Source organism: Mandrillus leucophaeus, unplaced genomic scaffold (assembly GCF_000951045.1).
Source record: "Mandrillus leucophaeus isolate KB7577 unplaced genomic scaffold, Mleu.le_1.0 Scaffold320, whole genome shotgun sequence".
Classification (NCBI taxonomy): domain Eukaryota; kingdom Metazoa; phylum Chordata; class Mammalia; order Primates; family Cercopithecidae; genus Mandrillus; species Mandrillus leucophaeus.
Window position 1 is genome coordinate 2,286,166 of NW_012103366.1, and position 19,157 is coordinate 2,305,322.

The following is a 19,157-nucleotide window of genomic DNA, read 5'->3' on the forward strand; positions in this document are numbered from 1 at the left end:
TAGTGTGAGGTCTTAGGGACATATGCATTATTGATTCATAATGCTCTTTTCTTTAGCATATGGAAATATTTGGGGCTGTTTAGAAAATAATTCTGAGCTTTGGGAAGGGAAAAATATTTTATTCCTCAAGGCTGGTTGAATGGAGAAACTCCAAACAAGTGGTGCACTGAGATCCTTGAGAATTATCAGTCTGAGCAGTTGGTGTGTCAACAAAGGTCTTTTAAAAGTTTATGTTATCATGGCACATTTTGAACGTGCACAAAGATTAGTGTAATGAACCTCCATATTCTTATCTCCCAGCCCTCACAATCCTTGAATATGGTCAAATGTGCCCTACCCTCATCCGTGTTCACTTTCCTTTCTCCTGGTTTAAATCATTTCATGTTATTTTAAATCACTTAGTAAAATTTTGATTATGTATCTCTTTCAGATGCTTTTTAAGATCAATATAAAAAGTTAACGATAATTATCATAGGTCTTTTAGGTTGGATGACTAGAAATGATTAAGAGTAATGCCCTGATAGGAAAAAGGCTTACGTGATTTTATTGCAATATATTATGAAAGGAGGGAAATTCCAATATTTTTTAGTAAAGGGAAGACTTCTTTCCCTATATTGTTGCCCTCAGGAAAATGCAGAGATAAACATGTCCCTCTTGGGGAAGTTATAGAAGGAGATTTTGCCTTTCTACTTTTTACTGTCTCTCTCCCAGTGGAGATAGTGTATCCAACTATTTTTCCCTAAAAACCTGAATATATGGGATTTTGGTTGGTGGTGTCACCAGAAACAGAATAGGAGGTAGTTAAGTTCTGCAAAGGAAGGGAGTCCCATTAACCAAAGAAGGGGGTGGGGGTAAGTTGAGGCTATGCCACTAAATTAAGATAAATTTAGTATTAGTACCATTGTCGTCATTAAGTTGCCCTTAAAACAATTATTAATAAATATCAAGTAATTAGATTGTGAGTTTGTGAATTTAATCACAGGTTTACTTTAAAATTTTATATACTTTAAAAAAATAGTAGTTTGTATCATTTTTTTTAAACCCTACAAATTCGGAGCTTTACAACCATTATTGTCTAGCGTTCCAACAGTAATAGACCATTCCACTTAAGTAACAAACCAAGACTCTCAAGACACAGAAATAGAACTTGTAGTGATCCAGAATAAAGTAGGTTTTTCTTTTTTTTGGTCATTAATTTATAAAAGATACAGTCAAATACTTAGGTTTTTTTAAAATAATGGGTCTTGATACTATGAATTCATAGTATTGTGTTTGGCAGTTCAACTTAGTAATACCCAAAGCATGTAATTCATCTTTTGAAGTGTTTAGAAACGGCCTTTAAAAAAAAACTAACAAAAAAACACAAAAAACACTTTATCTGGATGGCTAAACTTCCTTTTTGGGCTCTTGTGCTATTGAGCTTATTTTGAATTAATTTTTTTTTAATGAACTTCATATTTTCCTGTCCTGAGGACAGTCCTGAATTTCAAAATATAAGCAAAAGAAACATTTCTTGGAAAAATATTGAATCCGGACTTTGTGCATAGTGGTTGCATCCCCGTGATCCCGACTACTTGGGAGGCTGAGGTGAGAGAATCGCTTGAGCCCAGGAGTTTGAGACCAGCCTGGAGAACAGCAAGACTTCATCTCCTTTAAAAAACAAAAGAAAAATATTGAAACCATTTCAAGGAAATTATTTTAATTTGTGCTCTTTTGCATTTTTAGTTATGTTTTTAATTATATGGATATATTGCTGGGAATAAAAAAGTTTGTTTTCAAAGTAAGTAAACATCCTAATAACCTACCAGAGAGTTTTTTGTTGTTGTTGTTTGCCTTTTAATGTTGTGGCAAAGTTATCTGTAAGGAGACTTAGTACAACTCTATTTGGGTTTTTGTGTTGTTTATACTTACTCTGAAATGGTTTTTTTGGCAGCTCTAATTTTATACATACCTACATACAGTAGTAATATGCTTTCAGTAGCATCAATGTTTTTAAATCTTTGCATTAAAATTCTCAAATAACCTTGAAGCAGGTTTATAAAATCATTCTTTGTTCATTTTCTACTTACTGGTAATTATTCAGATTCTTAAATTTTGACAGATTAGAATCTTACCTAAATTACAAGTGAACTGCCCCCTGGTGGTAAGTTTTCTGAAAAATAATTCTAGTGGCTCTCATTTTACTTGTAACTAAAAAAATTGGGGGAAAAGGAAACAGGTTTTGACTGTTGATTTTATTTTCAGCTGGTGTTTACAGTAAGCTATCTAAGCAAGGTTCAAAAGGGCTTCTTTGTCGTGATTTTAACCTTTTCATGCTATAAAAAAAAAATTTAGACCATTATCATTTGTTAATACATACTACTAGTTTTCAGGGTGCCTAAGTGAGCTAATAATTTTTTCCATTATATTTATGCAACAAGTAGAAGGATGTTTTGGGGTCTCAAGATTGAGAAACTAAAATTCCACTGAGAAGTCAGAGAATCTCTTACTGATAGTTCTGCAGGAAAGCTTTGGAATACAATGCTCATTCAGATATTGTTCACTGAAGTGTGCTTTTTTTTTTTTTTTTGAGATGGAGTCTTGCTCTTTGGCCAGGCTGGAGTGCAGTGGCGTGATCTCAGCTCACTTCAGCCTCTGCCTCCTGGGTGCAAGTGATTCTCCTGCTTCAGCCTCCCAGGTAGTTGGGACTACAGGTGTGTGCCACCACGCCCAGCTACTTTTTGTATTTTTAGTAGAGATGGAGTTTCATCATGTTGGCCAGGATGGTCTCGATCTCTTGACCTTGTGATCTGCCCACCTCTGCCTCCTAAAGTGCTGGGATTACAGGTGTGAGCCATCACACCTAGCCATTGAAGTGTGCGTTTTTATATGCTAAGTAACAGTGTCAGAAATGTGCCCATGAATGTTCTTTGGGATGCCGTCATAATTTGGGCATTCACATGGTTCTTTTTTTAAAATTTATAGAATTTGTGGAATACATTTGCTATTGGTACAATCTCAGAAGAGTGGTTTCAGATAATCTTAGATGTCTTTAGAGTCTTGAGCAAGGATAAGGGGACATACTCTACTCTTGTAAATAAACATTTTTGACTATTAATGGGTCTCTTATAAATGGATCTTCTATGTTATGCCAAGGGGAAAAGAAGTATTGTGTAATCCATACACCAAATATTCCATTTATTTTGCCTTGAAACAATACATTATTACAGTATCAGTAGAACTTAACACTGGTTAATTATTTTATTACTAATAATTTTTAATGTATAGACTGCCTAGCCCATCTGTATTTTCACTTTTTAGTTTCACCATTAAATAGAGTATGCAAAAAGCCTTTTTGAAGAGTGCAAAAGAAAGTTTGGGTTATCATAATTAACCACTTAGTAAATCTGGTTATAAATCGCAGTACAAAGTCACATAGACTGTTTTAGGGAATTTTTTTTTTTTTTTTCTCTTGAGACAGAGTCTTGCTCCATCACCCGGCTGGAGTGCAGTGGCCACGCCCAGCTAATTTTTTGTATTTTTAGTAGAGACCGGGTATCACCATGTTAGCATGGATGGTCTCCCTCTCCTGACCTTGTGATCCACCCGCCTCAGCCTCCCAAAGTGCTGGGATTAGAGGCGTGAGCCACTGTGCCCGGCCTCTTTTGAGGACTTTTAAAGAAATTGTTGCTATTGAATATTGATCAGGCTCTTAAGAAAAAACAAATGGCTAAGACCCCAAGTGTTCAAGTAGGTGATTACTATTACCCAAGGAAAATAAACACGGAATGATTTCTCACACACATGAATTGATAATATTGGTAGTAGTGGGAAGACTGAACTGAGCTGGAAAGTACATGGTTTGCCTAAAAGCATTCAAACTTAAAAAATGTGTGCTAATCACACACTAGATCCAATTTAGCAGCTCAAGTGTTAAAACATTATCAAGGAGTTATAAATAATAGCATCAGGAGTGATGGCAGGAAGTCCTCAAATAGTGGTTCCAATCTGTGGACATTCTCTTAGTTTCTTTGGGCCTCGATTTTTTCATTTGTAGAAAATGGCTACGAAAGGATTATTTGAGGTAGTGTATGTGAAAGTATTTGTATACTATAAAGATTTATATGATCAAACAGCTACATTTCATATTATATTATGCTTCTCATTTTACCTTTGAGATTCTGGGACTCATGGAATTTAAAAGAACCTCCCCCAAGACCATACTTGATGAGTTGGTATTGGCTAAAATTTTTGTGACCATATTTTAAGTCATCTTTCTGAGAAAAAACGCTTTGGATCTGTGTCACCAGTCGATTTATTTTACTCTCTCTCCTTTTATTTCCATAGGTTTTTGGGGAACAGGTGGTGTTTGGTTATTTGAGTAAGTTCTTTAGTGATTTGTGGGATTTTGGGGCTTTTGCAAGGGACAGAAAGCAAAAGTGCTGTTACTTAGCAAAATCAGATTCACCTCTAACTGTGAGAGTACTCTCCAGAAGTACATCTTCAAAATCAGGAAATGATTATAAGTCCTCTTTAAAACCATGCTCCTTCTAAACCCTGCCAAATGAATACATAAGAAGGATGCAAACATAGTCTATGAAATGCTCAAAACTAAATGTATCTGTAATGTTTAGAAAATACAGACCAGAATTACAATTCTGTTTTCATTAGGGATTATGCCAGAACTTGGTAGAGACTTAATTTTTATCCTGAGCCACCTAGGAAGAAGCAGGGATAAAACAATTATCATTGGAAGTCACTACAGTCACAGCTGAAGAATGACGTTCAGTCAACAATGGTGTATATATGATGGTGGTCCCAGAAAATTAAAATGGAGCTGAAAAATTCGAGGTGCCTTAGCTCTTGTAATATTGCAGCACAATGTATTGTGTTTGTGGTGATGTTAGGGTAAGCATATCTACTGTGCTACCAGTTGTATGGAAGTATAGCAGATACAGTTATGTATGTTAGGTAATACTTGAAAATGACAATAAACAACTATGTCACTGGTTTATGTTATTGTTAGAGTGTACACATACTTAACAACAACAAAAAAGGTAACAGTAAAACAGCCTCAGGCAGTTTTTTCAGGAGGTATCCAGAGGAAGACAATGTTATCATAGATGACAGCTCCATGCATGTTACCGCCCCTGAAGAGCTTCCAGTGGAACACGGAGGTGGAAGACAGTGATATTGATGATCCTAACACTGTGTAGGCCTAGGCTAATGGGGTGTGTTTGTAAAAGTTTAAAAAGTTAAAAAGAATTTAAAATAGAAAAAAGCTTATAGAATATGAGGATAAAAGGAAAGAAAATATTTTTGTACATTTCTACAATGTGCTTGTCTTTTAAGCTAAGTGTTATTACAAAAGAGTTTAAAAAGTTGGCCAGGTACAATGGCTCACACCTGTAATCCCATCACTATGGGAGGCCAAGGCAGGGGGATTGCTTGAGCCCGGGATTTGGAAACCAGCCTGGGTAACATAGTGAAACCTCGTCTCTACAAAAATTAAACAAGCCAGGTGGTGTGGTGCACACCTGTAGCTTCAGCTATCTAGAAGGCTGAAGTGGGAGCATTGCTTGGGCCCAGGAATTGGTGGTTGCAGTGAACCATGATAGCATCACTGCACTTCATCCTGGGCAACGGAGAGACACTGTCTTCAGGGGGGAAAAAGAAAAGTCAAAAAGTTTTTGAAGTAAAAAAAGTTACAGTAAGCTAAGGTTTATTATTGAAGAAGGAAAAGTTTAAAAATAAATTTAGTGTAGTCTAAGTGTATAGTATTTATAAAGCCTATAGTAGTATACAGATATGTCCTAGGCCTTCACATTCACTCACTACTCACTCACCCAGAGCAACTTCCAGTCCTGCAAGCTCCATTCATGATAAGTGTCCTATACAGGTCTACCCTTTTTTTAAAAAAAAAAAAAGTATTTTACACTCTCTTTTTACTGTACTTTTTCTGTATTTAGATACACAAATAACCATTGTGTTTCAATTGCCTATGGTCTTCAGTAGAGTCACATGCTGTACAGGTTTGTAATCAACTACACAATAGGCTCTAGCCTATTTGTATAGTAGTCTATACCATCTAGGTTTGTGTAAGTACACTATGATGTTTGCACAATGACTAAATCACCTAATGATGTATTTCTCAGAATGTAATCCTTCATTAAGCAATGCATGAGTATGTAACGTGACCAGTCTCTAGGGCTCTGAAGTATGACAGACTTGGTTGCCATTACTTTTTAGCCATGTGACCTGTTTTTCCTCTGTAAAATGGGAATACCAATACCCCATACTTTGTGAAATGGTAAAATGAGCTGAATCATACAGAGTGTTTAGCATAGTGTTTCACATAATGCTCAGTAATTTTGGCTGTCATCGTCATCATCAATGGTATGGTTTGGCTGTGTCCCCACCCAAATCTCATCTTGAATTGTAGTTCCCATAATCCCCATTTGCCATGGAAGTGACCTGGTGGGAGGTAATTGACAAGGGTGGTTACCCTCATTCTGCTGTTCTTGTGTTAGTGAGTGAGTTACCCAGTCTGGGGCAGTTCTTTATAGCAGTGTGAGAACAGATTAATACAGTAAATTAGTACCAAGTACTAGGGTACTGCTGTAAAGATACCCAAAAATATGGAAGCAACTTTGGGACTGGGTAACAAGTAGAGGTTGAAACAGTTTGGAGAGCTCAGAAGTCAGGAAGATGCTAGAAAGTTTGGAACTTCCTAGAGCATTTTGGCATTGACCAAAATGCTAATAGTAATACAGACAATGAAGTCCAGGCTGAGGTGGTCTCAGATGGAGACGAGGAACTTGCTGGGAACTGGAATAAAGGTGACTCTTGTATGTTTTAGCAAAGAGATTGGTGGCATTTTGCCCCTGCCCTAGAGATCTATGGAACTTTGAACTTGAGAGAGATGATTTAGGGTATCCAGCGGAAGAAATTATTAAGCAGCAAAGTGTTTAAGATGTGACTGGGGTGCTGTTAAAAACATTGAGTTTTATATATTCACAGAGATATGGTTTGAAATTGGAACTTAAGTTTAAAAGCAGAGAAGCAGAGCATAAAAGTTTGGAAAATTTGCAGCCTGATGATGTGATAGAAAAGAACCCATTTTCTGAGGAGAAATTCAAGCTGGCTGCAGAAATTTGCATAAAGAGGAGCCAAAGGTTAATTGCTAAAACAATGGGGAAAATGTCTCCAGAGCATGTCAGAGGTCTTCTGGCAGTCCCTCCCATCACAGGCCCAGAGGCCTAGGAGTTAAAAATGGTTTCGTGGGCTGGGCCCAGGATCTCGTTGCTTTATGCAGTCTTGGGACTTTGTGCTCTGTGTGCCAGCTGTGGCTAAAAGGGGCCTAGGTACAGCTCAGGCCATGGCTTCAGAGTGTGCAGGCCACAAGTCTTGGCAGCTTCCATGTGGTGTTGAGTCTGTGGGTGTGCAGAAGAATTGACATTTGGGAACCTCCACCTAGATTTCAGAGGATGTATGGAAATGCCTGGATGTCCAGGCAGAAGTTTGCTGCAGGGGTGGAACCCTCATGCACAACCTCTGCAAGGTCAGTGTGGAAGGAAAATGTGTGGTTGGTGCCCCCACACAGAGTACCCACTGGGGCACTGCCTCATGTTGCTCTGAGAAGAAGGCCACTGTCCTCCAGACCCCAGAGTGGTAGATCCATCAACAGCTTGCACTGTGCTCCTGGAAAAGCCACAGACACTCAACACCAGCTCATGAAAGCAGCCAGGAGGGGGCTGTACCCTGCAAAGCCACAGGGGCAGAGCTGCCCAAGGCTGTGGGAGCCCACTTCTTGCATCAGCATGACCCGAATGTGAGGCATGAAGTCAAAGGAGATCGTTTTGGAACTTTAAGGTTTAATGACTGCCCTACTGGATTTCAGACTTGCATGGGGCCTGTAGTCCCTTTGTTTTAACCAATTTCTCCCATTTGGAATGGGTGTATTTACCCAGTGCCTGTACCTCCATTGTATCTAGGATATAACTAACTTGCTTTTGATTTTAGAGGCTCGTAGGTGGAAGGGACTTGCCTTGTCTCAGATGAGACTTAGGACTTGGTCTTTTGAATTAATGCTGGAATGAGTTAAGACTTTGGGGGACTGTTGGAAAGACATGATTGTGTTTTGAAATGTGAAGACATGAAATTTGGGAGGGGCCACGGTTGGAATGATATGGTTTGGCTGTTTCCCCACCCAAATCTCATCTTGAATTGTAGCTCTCATAATCCCATGTATCATGGAGGGATCTGGTAGAAGGTAATTGACCTCCATGCTGTTCTCACGAGATTTGATGGTTTTATAAGGGGCTTTCCTCCCCTTCACTCTGCACTTCTCCTTGCTGCCTCAATGTGAAGAAGGGTGTATTTGCTTCCCCTTCTGACATGATTGTAAGTTTCCTGAGACCTCCACAGCCATGCTGAACTGTGAGTCAATTAAACCTCTTTTCTTTATAAATTATCAGTCTTGGGTATGTCCTTATTAGTAACATGAGAAAGGACTAATAGAATCTATGATTAGAATAATTCTGTGAATTGCTTTATTGAATAAATTGAGTAGTTAACATACTTTCCCACATATTTATATTCCAAAGGGTTAGAAAATAACTATTCTTCAGATACTTTCTGGTAATTGATATTTGTAATGATGACCACCCCCCATCTTATTCCCTCCCAGATGGTCTAAAATTTTGAAGTGTCAAAATTTAAATTTTGGAGATACATGATATTGTGATATTATGGTAACAGGAATGAATAAAGATCAGATACCAGATGTCAGTATTAATTACATACAGCTCTGTGACCTTGGGTAACAAATTTAACCACTCTGAACATCTGCTTCCTCTTGTGAAACTGGGAGAGTAATATTGAATCAAAATAATTTTGTGTGGTGGAAGGTTCTCTTCCCTGCCACTCCCATTTTCTAGAATGTTGAATCTCTCAAGGCTATCTTGATAGAAGGGTGTGTTTTTGGCCAGGAACACTCTCTCACAACTATAATCCCAGCACTTTGGGAGTCTGAGGTGGGAGAAGTGCTTGAGTCCAGGAGTTTGAGACCTGCCTGAGCAACATAGCAAGACCCTGTTCTCCACAAAAATAAAATAAATAATTAGTCGGGCATGGTGGCATGTGCCTATAGTCCCAGCTACTGGGGGAGGCTGAAGTGGGAAGATTGCTTGAGCCTGGGAGGTCAAGGCTGCACTGAGCTGTGATTGCACCACTGCACTCAGCTTGGTTGACAGAGTGAGACCCTGTCTCAATTTAAAAATATAAATAAATAAAGGATGAGTTTTTAATATTGCCTAAGGTAGTAAAGCAGAAAAAGCATCAGTGTGATGAGGAAAAATATATCTAATTGCATCAGATATTTACATGGGGGGCAGACCCCCATGAGAACTTTTCCCCTCTGCCTCATGCACACTCATGTTCTGAAACCTGACTGCTATGAACAGCAGAACCAGTTTGAGTAGAGAAATATTGACAACATCCTTTGGAGACAAGACTCAAGAAGAGCTGGAGCAGGGACTTCAATGAAGGAGTGAGTACTGTATATCAAAAGAATTAAGAGAGAGAGAGTGTGTGTGTGTGCGTGTGTGTGTGTGTGTGTGAGAGAGAGAGAATTAGCACTGTCCAATAGAAATATAAAGCAAGGTACTAATGTGAGCCATATATGTAATTTTAAATTTTCTATTAGCCACGTTAAAACGGTAAAAAGGTGAAGTTAATTTTTATAATATATTTTATTAAACACAATATATCAACAATATTATTTCAGCAGTAATTAACATAAAAGTTAACATTTCACATTTTTTCATACTAAGTCTTTGAAATCTGGTATGGTATTCTTATAGCATATCATATTAGACTAGCTATATATCAAATATTTATGTACATATTCCATAGGTACATATGGCTAGTGGCTAATATACTGGACAGTACAAGTATTGAGGGTATGAAGGGGATTGTTGGAGATTCTCTGGTAACCATAGTGTCACTTCACATTGCTCCCCCAGAGTCGAGGACAAACACCCCGTGGCTGTGAGTGGAACTTAGGGATAAGTTGAAGAGATCAAAACAGTGATTCTAGGCTCATTGGCTTGTGGATTTGTGGACCTTGTATGGTTTTGATCATATGGCCTGAGGATGAAATTGTGAATGAACATTCTTGGAATTTTGTGTGTATATGTAATTGGTCAATATCAAGACCACCTTTTCCTTCTATAATGTGGTGTATTAGTCATCATGGGCTGCCATAACAAAATGCCACAGACTGGATGGTTTAACAACTGAAATGTATTTTCCCAGAGTTCTGGAACCTAGGAAGTCCAACTTCAAGGTGCCAGCAAGATGGGTTTCATTCTGAGGCCTCTTCCCTTGGTTTGTCGGGAGTTACCATCTCACCATGTGCTCACATGGCCTTTCCTCAGTGTGTGTGTATGCAGAGATAAACAGATATCTCTCTGTCTTCCTCTTAAAAGGCCACTAGTCCTATTGGATTAGGGTGCCTAATATGGGTATGCATCCCCACCCACATCTCATTTTGAGCTCCCATAATTCCCACGTGTTATGGGGGGAACCTGGTGGGAGATATTTGAATCATAGGGGCGGTTCTTTCCTGTGCTGGTCTTGTGATAGCGAATAAGTCTCACTAGAGCTGACGGTTTTAAAGAATGGGAGCTTGCCTGTACAAGCTCTCTCTTTGCCTGCTGCCATCGATGTAAGGCGTGACTTGCTCCTCCTCGCCTTTTGCCATGAGTGAAGCCTCCCCAGCCATGTGTAACTGTAAGTCTGTTAAACCCTTTTTCCTGTATAAATTATCCACTCTCACGTATGTCTTTATCAGCTGCATGAAAACAGACTAATACGGTAAATTGGTACCAGTAGAGTGGGGTGTTGCTGAAAATATACCCAAAAATGTGGAAGAGACTTTGGAACTGGGTAACAGGCAGATGTTGGAAGAGTTTGGAGGGCTCAGAAGACAGGAAAATGTGGGAAAGTTTGGAATTCAGTGGCTTGGACCAAAATGCTGTTAATGCTATGGACAATGAAATCCAGGCTGAGGTAGTCTCAGGTGGAGATGAGGAACTTGTTGGGAACTGGAGCAAAGGGGATTCTTGTTATGTTTTAGCAAAGAGACTGGCAGCATTTTGCCCCTGCCCTAGAGATTTGTGGAACTTTGAACTTGAGAGACATGATTTAGGGTATCTTGTGGAAGAAATTTCTAAGCACCAAAGCATTCAAGAGGTGAGTTGGGTGCTGTTAAAGGCATTCTGTTTCAAAAGGAAAACAGAGCATAAAACTTTGGAAAATTTGCAGCCTGACAATGCAATAGAAAAGAAAATCTCATTTTCTGAGGAGAAATTCAAGCTGGCTGCAGAAATTTGCATAAATAATGAGGAACCGAATGTTAATCACCAAGACAATGGGGAAAATGTCTCCAGGGCATGTCAGAGACCTTTGTGGTAGCCCCTCCCATCACAGGCCTAGCAGGAAAAAGTGGTTTTGTGGGCCAGGCCCAGGGTCCTCCTGCTGTGTGTAGCCTGGGGACGTGGTGCCCTGTGTCCCGACTGCTCCAGCCGTGGCTGAGCCAACACAGATCTTGGACCTTGGCTTCAGATGGTGCAAGCCCAAAGCCTTGGCAGCATCCACGTTGTATTCAGCCTGAGAGTGCAGAGAAGTCAGGAATGGGGGTTTGGGAACCTCTCCCTAGATTTCAGAAGATGTGTGGAAACACCTGGATGCCCAGGCAGAAGTGTGCTGCGGGGGTGGACCCCTCATACGGAACCTCTGCTAGGGCAGTGTGGAAGGGAAATATGGGGTTGGAGCCCACACAGAGTCCCTACTGGGGCACTGCCTAGTGGAGCTGTGAGAAGAGGGCCACCATCTTCCAGACCCCAGAATAGTAGGTCCACCGACAGCTTGCACCCTGCACCTGGAAAAGCTGCAGACATTTAACAACAGCCCGTGAAAGCAGCCAGGAAGGAGGCTATAACCTGCAAAGCTACAGGGGCAGAGCTGCTCAAAACCGTGGGAAACCACCTGTTGCATCATTGTGACCCGTGTGCAAGGCATGAAGTCAAAGGAGATCATTTTGGAACTTTAAGATTTGACTGCCCTGCTGGATTTTGGATTTGTGTGGGGCCTGTAGCCCCTTTGTTTTGGCTAATTTCCCCATTTGGAACAGCTGTATTTACCCGATGCCTGTACCCCCATTGTATCTAGGAAGTAACTAACTTGGTTTTGGTTTTACAGGCTCATAGACAGAAGGGACTTGCCTTGTCTCAGATGAGATGTTGGACTGTGGACTTTTGAGTTAATGGTGTAATGAGTTAAGACTTTGGGGATACTGCTGGAAAGGCATGATTCGTTCTGAAGTGTGAAGACATGAGATTTGGGAGGGACCCGGGCAGAATGACATGGTTTGGCTCGGTGTCCCCACCCAAATCTAATCTTGTAGCTCCTGTAATTCCCAAGTGTTGTGGGAGGAACCCAGTGGGAGATATGTGAATCATGGGGACGGCTCTTTCCTGTGCTGTTCTTGTGATAAGTCTCACAAGATCTGATGGTTTTGAAAAACGGGAGTTTCCCTGCACAGGCACTCTCTTTGCGTGACTTGCTACTACTTGCCTTTTGCAATGATACTGAGGCCTCCCCAGCCACATGGAACAGTAAGTCCATTAAACTCATTTATCTATATAAGTTACCCAGTCTTGGGTACGTGTTTATCAACAGCATGAAAATGGACTAGGCCGGACGTGGTGGCTCACACCTGTAATCCCAGCACTTTGGGAGGCTGAGGCAGGTGGATCATGAGGTCAGGAGATCGAGACCATCCTGGCTAACACGGTGAAACCCTGTCTCTACTAAAAATACAAAAAATTAGGCCAGGCGTGGTGGCTCAAGCCTGTAATCCCAGCACTTTGGGAGGCCGAGACGGGCGGATCACGAGATCAGGAGATCGAGACCATCCCAACATGGGCTAACATGGTGAAACCCCATCTCCACTAAAAAAAAATACAAAAAACTAGCCGGGCGAGGTGGCGGGCGCCTGTAGTCCCAGCTACTCGGGAGGCTGAGGCAGGAGAATGGCGTGAACCTGGGAGACAGAGCTTGCAGTGAGCCGAGATCACGCCACTGCACTCCAGTCTGGGAGACACAGTGAGACTCCGTCTCAAAAAAAAAAAAAGAAAGAAAATGGACTAATACAGTGCCATTATGACTTCATTTAAACTTAATTACCTCCTAAAAGCCCTGTCTCCAAATACAGACATACTAGAGGTTAGGGCTTCAAAATAGGAATTTGTGGGGGCCTACTTAGTCCATAGTATATGGGCTTAGTGTTCAAGAAACATATGTAGAAAGTATTTTATAACTAAGAAAGTGAAACTTAGGTGATGGTGGAATCCTACTTCAGAGTATAGTTGTAATGTAGCACTTTGTGAGTTACAGAATCTGGCTGCGTTCAAGGACGGATGTTGAAGTGCTTTGTAAACTCTAGTGCTATTTAAAATGATTGGTGATATTACTAGATTACTATGTCTTGCACATAGTGCTGAAAATAAATACTTTAAAAAATGAGTTTGGCATGGTAATGATGATATATTTTATTACATGCATCAGATAGTGTTGACTCTAAAGCTCTATATCAATATATCAATGTTGGGGGTTTATGGAACCACTAATAATGTTTTAGTACATATTTCTGGCTTTTGATTCTTAGAGCCACATTAAATCATATATGCTAATTCTAGTTGTCAGGTGCATTAGGTCATTAGAATGTCCCCCAAACAATCCATGAACAAATTGTGTCAGTTATACCTTCAAAATATATTCAGAAATACCCAGGCACCGTGGTGCACACATGTAATCCCAGTTACTTAGGAGGCTAAGGAAAGAGGACTGCTGGAACCCAGGAGTTCAAGACCAGGTTGGGCAACGTGGTGAGACCCCATCTCAAAAAAACAAAAACAAAAAACAAACAAAAAAACTAACATATATCCACAATCAGATTCTCTCTTCACCCAGCTCAATTATCACTGTGAATTAAACAACTTCCATGTCTTACCTTGATTATTCCAGTAGCTTCCTCACTTTTCTCTTCTGCTTTTGCCTGCCTCTCCCCAATTTGTTCTTGATACAGCAACCACAATAATTCTGTTAAATCATACATCAGAATATGTCTCCTTTGCACAAAACCCTTCTGTGGCTTCTACTCTTAGAGCCCTTGCAGTGACTGACAAACGCCTTTTGATGACACTTCTTGTTCCTCATCTCCTACTACTTATTCCCTCATTTGCTGTGTTCCAGCCACACTGGCTTTTTGCTCTTTTTTGAATTTGCCAAGTACAAAAGTACTCCTTCTACCTAGAATGTTGTCCTAGATATCAATTTGACTCATTCCTTTACCTCCTTCAGATCTTTATTCAAATGTCACCTTGGTGAGTCCTCTCCTCACCTCCCTATTTAAATATACTACACCCACTTCCACACTGACATTTCTTTTTTCTTGCTTAATTTTTCTCTGTAGTACTTACTGCCTTATAGTGCCTATCATAATGCACATAGCATTATCACACATTTGTTTATTTTGGTTCTCATTTGTGTCCCCACCAGATGTAAGCTTCATTAGGACAAGAATCATTTTCTGTTTTGTTCATTGCTAAAAACCAGTTCCTGGAACATAGTAGGCACTCAATAAATACACATTGAATGCTTGAAACAAAACTTACCCTAGTTAAACAGAAGAGGAATTTTATAAAAAGGATATTAGCTATTTAAAAGTCTGGAGGGAATAGAGAATCAAGCTTGGAAGCTATCTAACCAGGCATAATGCAGTTTCCATTGGGAACAGTCACCACTATTACTGGGACACTCCCCTGGACTTGTGTCCTTACCACCTCCACTGGTTATATTTTGCCTTACGCCTCTTCCCTTGCAGAAAATATGTCCCATGAGATGCCTTACTTTTCCCATTATTTTATTTCATACTGTAGCCTCTCATAGATGTTCTGATGGTTGGTTGGTGGTTTGTCACATGTGTGGGCCCTTGCTCCAAAGGAGCCCAGGAGAGCAAGCCTTCTACTTTGGGGAGGTAGGCTCACAAGGTAGGACATTCCCCAGATATTGGAATTATGTTCAAAATATGCTGTGCAGTCATAAAATATAAATGTTCTTCACTGGCACTGAGTGCTATCATTAAAAAAAAAAAAAAAAAAATCTAGCTCAGGAGACCTGAAGTTATTTTAAAACTTTATGTGCAATCCAGAATCCGTTTCCCATAGCAATTGTTAAATATGTCTGCTTTCAAATTTATTATTCTTCATTCCTGACCTTGTTTGTAAGCTTAACCAATCACATATTTTCTCATTTGACATTCCAGTAATTAATAGCTGAAACCCACTGCCTGGAGAATGGTTTCCATTATGAAGTGGTACTCCTTGGCTGGAGAGTGGGATGAACAGACAACAGAATGCTTTATTTATGGAAAAGGAATAAGAGTGTGAGTCCATTATCAGAAAACACAGCAAGGGTGTAAAATATTGGGCTGCCATGTTAGAGCTCACCTCTTACCATAAAAATCTCTATACTCAGCAGCTGGGTCAGTGGGAAGCCTGCTGCCTAGTTCGAAGGTATATTGAATTATATGACCAGTCTTGGCATCAGTTTACCATTTTTTTTAAAAACTTTTATTTTTTCTTCCTTTCTCTTAGTTCCTTTTTTTTTCTTGCAAGTAGAAAGCAGGAATGACCGCTCGATTATTAGATATTCAAGTTTAGAATTCAGTGTCATTACTGCACAATTCATTTGCTGAAATAACAAGTAGCAGATGCTATAGTGCAAGTTAATGAATAATTCTTATTTGTACTCTGGCCTTCCATTGCAATTCATTTGTTACAGAAGTGGGTTTAGTAATTATTATTCTCACACTTTCTAAAATGTTTTTAGCTTTTTAAAAAGCATTTTGCTCCTTATTTTTTATTTCCTTCTGTTTGTTTCGTTCTATTTATTATTCTCCCATTTATCCCAATCGTTTGGGAAGTCTCATGGCTCTTTATGGTTCGCTTCTGAAGAGGAATATGAAATACTTCAATTGATTTGTTCCTTATTGCAAATAAGCCAAAGCCATGGCTTGTTTACCATTACCAGGTTTGTTTACCATTTCACAGGCACACTTGAGGCCTCAGCTTTCAAGGGCATGTTTTCAACCTGTTACAAACCATGCTTGGCCTTCTTTCTCTAAAGTCTGCTCCTTCCTAACCAGGAAACAGGGCAGGAGTGGAATTTTCTTCCCATTCCAGTTTCCCTTTAGCTGCTTGTGTCCAGAAGTTGATATGGCATAGCTAAAATTAATACCTGAATTGACCCAATTCACCTTCTGTTTTGGAAACAAACAAAAAAAAAATTGGCTAAAAAGTAAAGGCCTGGGTATTTTTAGAAAGAGCAATAATTAGTGTAAAATGTCACAGAAATATAATATGTTTAGATTAATGTCAGGCAAAAGTTATTTCCAGCAAGCTTCTCAAAGACAAGAAAAGGAATGTTGGAGATATTGGGAAAAATTATAGTGAAATTGGTAAGAACAAATAAGCTGCAGTGAAGCCTATCTGAAGCATTTGGAAGAAGACTTTGCAAGAGGCGCAGAATAGAATAGAGTAAGAATCTATCTCTGTTTATCTTTTTACCTCCCTATCCCTCTTGTATAGATATTGGAGTAAAAAGATGAGGAATGTTGCCCCTTGTTCTTCTCTCTGTGACTCACAACAGTGATGCTAAAGTGAGGAAGTGGCTTCAGACATGAACAGAGGTGGGGGATGGGAAAAATGATCAGTATTAAGAGGCATGTGGCATGCGTGGAGATTTAGGAAATTAAAACGTACACACACACATGGTGGAAGCTGGTAAGCCTTGCCTTTTATATACAGTTCTGAATTTTAACTCTGAGAGAAGCAAGGTTTCTCAATAGTGGCACTATCGATGTTTTTTGGGGTATAATTCTTTGTCGTGAGAGGCCGCCCTGTGTGTTGTAGGATGTTTAGCAGCATCTCCAGCCTCAACCCACTCGATGCCACTAGTATCCAGTTGTGACAGCTAAAAATGTCTCCAGATATTGCCAACAGTTGTCCCAGGATGAGAACCACTGCTGCAAAGGTCACATGATGTGGTTGGGCAGGATGAGTATGGGACCTGGGGGGCAGAGTTGTGAGAGTTGTGGGGAACGTTTCCAATTTCTCCTGTGGAGAAATGGGAAGGTGGATGAAGGAAATGGAATGGCATGGTGGGAATGGAGTATGTAAATTCCTTAAAGAGAAGGAAAGAATCCTAAAGGCTGAAATAATTTTTTAAGACAGTAGATAAAAAGTCATGTAACATTTAAGGAGAAAGACTTAATTTTTCTAGAAGGTTGATTTATATGTTTATTGAGAAGGCAGGAAAGTTAGTTGATCAGAAAAAGAAGGGGAAGGTGGGGATGGTAAATGAGTAAAAAAAATATATATATAGTTAAATAATGAATAGGACTGGCCAGGCACGGTGGCTCACCCCTATAATACAAGCACTTTGGGAGGCCAAGGCAGGTGGATCACAAGGTGAGAAGTTTGAGACCACTTTGGCCAATATGGTGAAACCCTGTCTCTATTAAAAATACAAAAATTAGCCGGGCGTGGTAGTGGGAGCCTGTAGTCCCAGCTATTCGGGAGGCTGAGGCAGGAGAATCGCTTGAACCCAGGAAGCAGAGGTTGCAGTGAGCCGAGATCACACCACTGCACTCCAGCCTGAGCAACAGAGCAAGACTCAAACAAAACAAAACAAAAAAGACAAATAGGACCTACTATTTGATAGCACAACCGGGTGATTATAGTCAATAGTAATTTAATTGTATATTTTAAAATAAAGAGTGCAATTGGATTGTTTGTAACTCAAAGGATAAATGGTTAAGGAGATGGATACCCCATTTACCCTGATGTGCTTATTTCACATTACATGCCTGTATCAAAACATCTCATGTACCCCATACATACTCCTACTATGTATCCACATACATTAAAAATTGAAAAAAAGAAGTGGAAATAGACTGAAAGCTCCCTCTGTAGAGCAGAAGTTGGACAGATTTTGCAGAAATAACCTTAACCCCTTATTCCTCTCAGTGAAGAGGCCTATGAAATAAAGGAGAATTAAACATAATGTAGTTCTTATAATTTTCATTCCTTCATTCACTTACCTATATCCTAAGTCCCATGTACTATATTATACACTAGACAGTAAGGATAGAAAAATGGATAAGAAACAATCCCTGTCTAAAAATGTCCATAGTATACTAGGATAGACAAAGACGTGTAATCAGTATGATTGAGAATCTCACCTCAAGAGGCATAAGCATGAAAGTCATCATTTCTACACTTGGTATTTTGTCAGATTTCATTGCTTCTAAGTATCAGCCTCCTTAGTTATTAAAACTTTCATTCTAGGTATTGAGATTAGGTCCTACTCATTTAAAATATTAGTCTCATATTTATTTCAAAAACTTCTTCCGTGCCTTCCAGAGCAGACTAGACCTGTAGTTCCAATTCTCTTTACACGCAACCCTCTTTTCCATGTGTCTGCTCTTCCAATGGTGGGATCAGGAAGCTTAAGAAGGAAAACAGGCAATGCCTTAAATGTCTGACTGCCGCCACGTTGCTATGTGCTTTTTGTAGGTCATTGTTAGTGAGAATGCATGAGGTTCCTAACAGCTCCACTGATTAACTCAATATCAAGCAGTCCTCTATGCTTTGATAGCCCTTTGCAAGACTTCCTGCATCTGTCAGCTGATTCCCATTTGGCAGTGGTGAAACACATTCTTCTGATACATAGAAATCCCTTGTCTCATGTTATTCCATGGCAAGTGTGTTGGCCTCAATCTCATGTGCTCTCTGAGATCCCAGCTCTGTGGCCTGCAGATTCCGACAGGATCCATAGTCCAGATATCACCGGATTTCTCTGTAGTCCCTACCAACTCTCCCCAATCCTCCAAAATTCCTGGAAATTCATAGCCTAGGGGCAGTCAGCAAGCTTTGTGGCAGAGGAAACATCCAGATGGGGACTGGAGCTATCAGTCTCCTCTTGGAAGTCCCCAAAACTTTACCAGTATCATGTAATAGGTACAAATGTCCTGAACAGAACACGAAAGA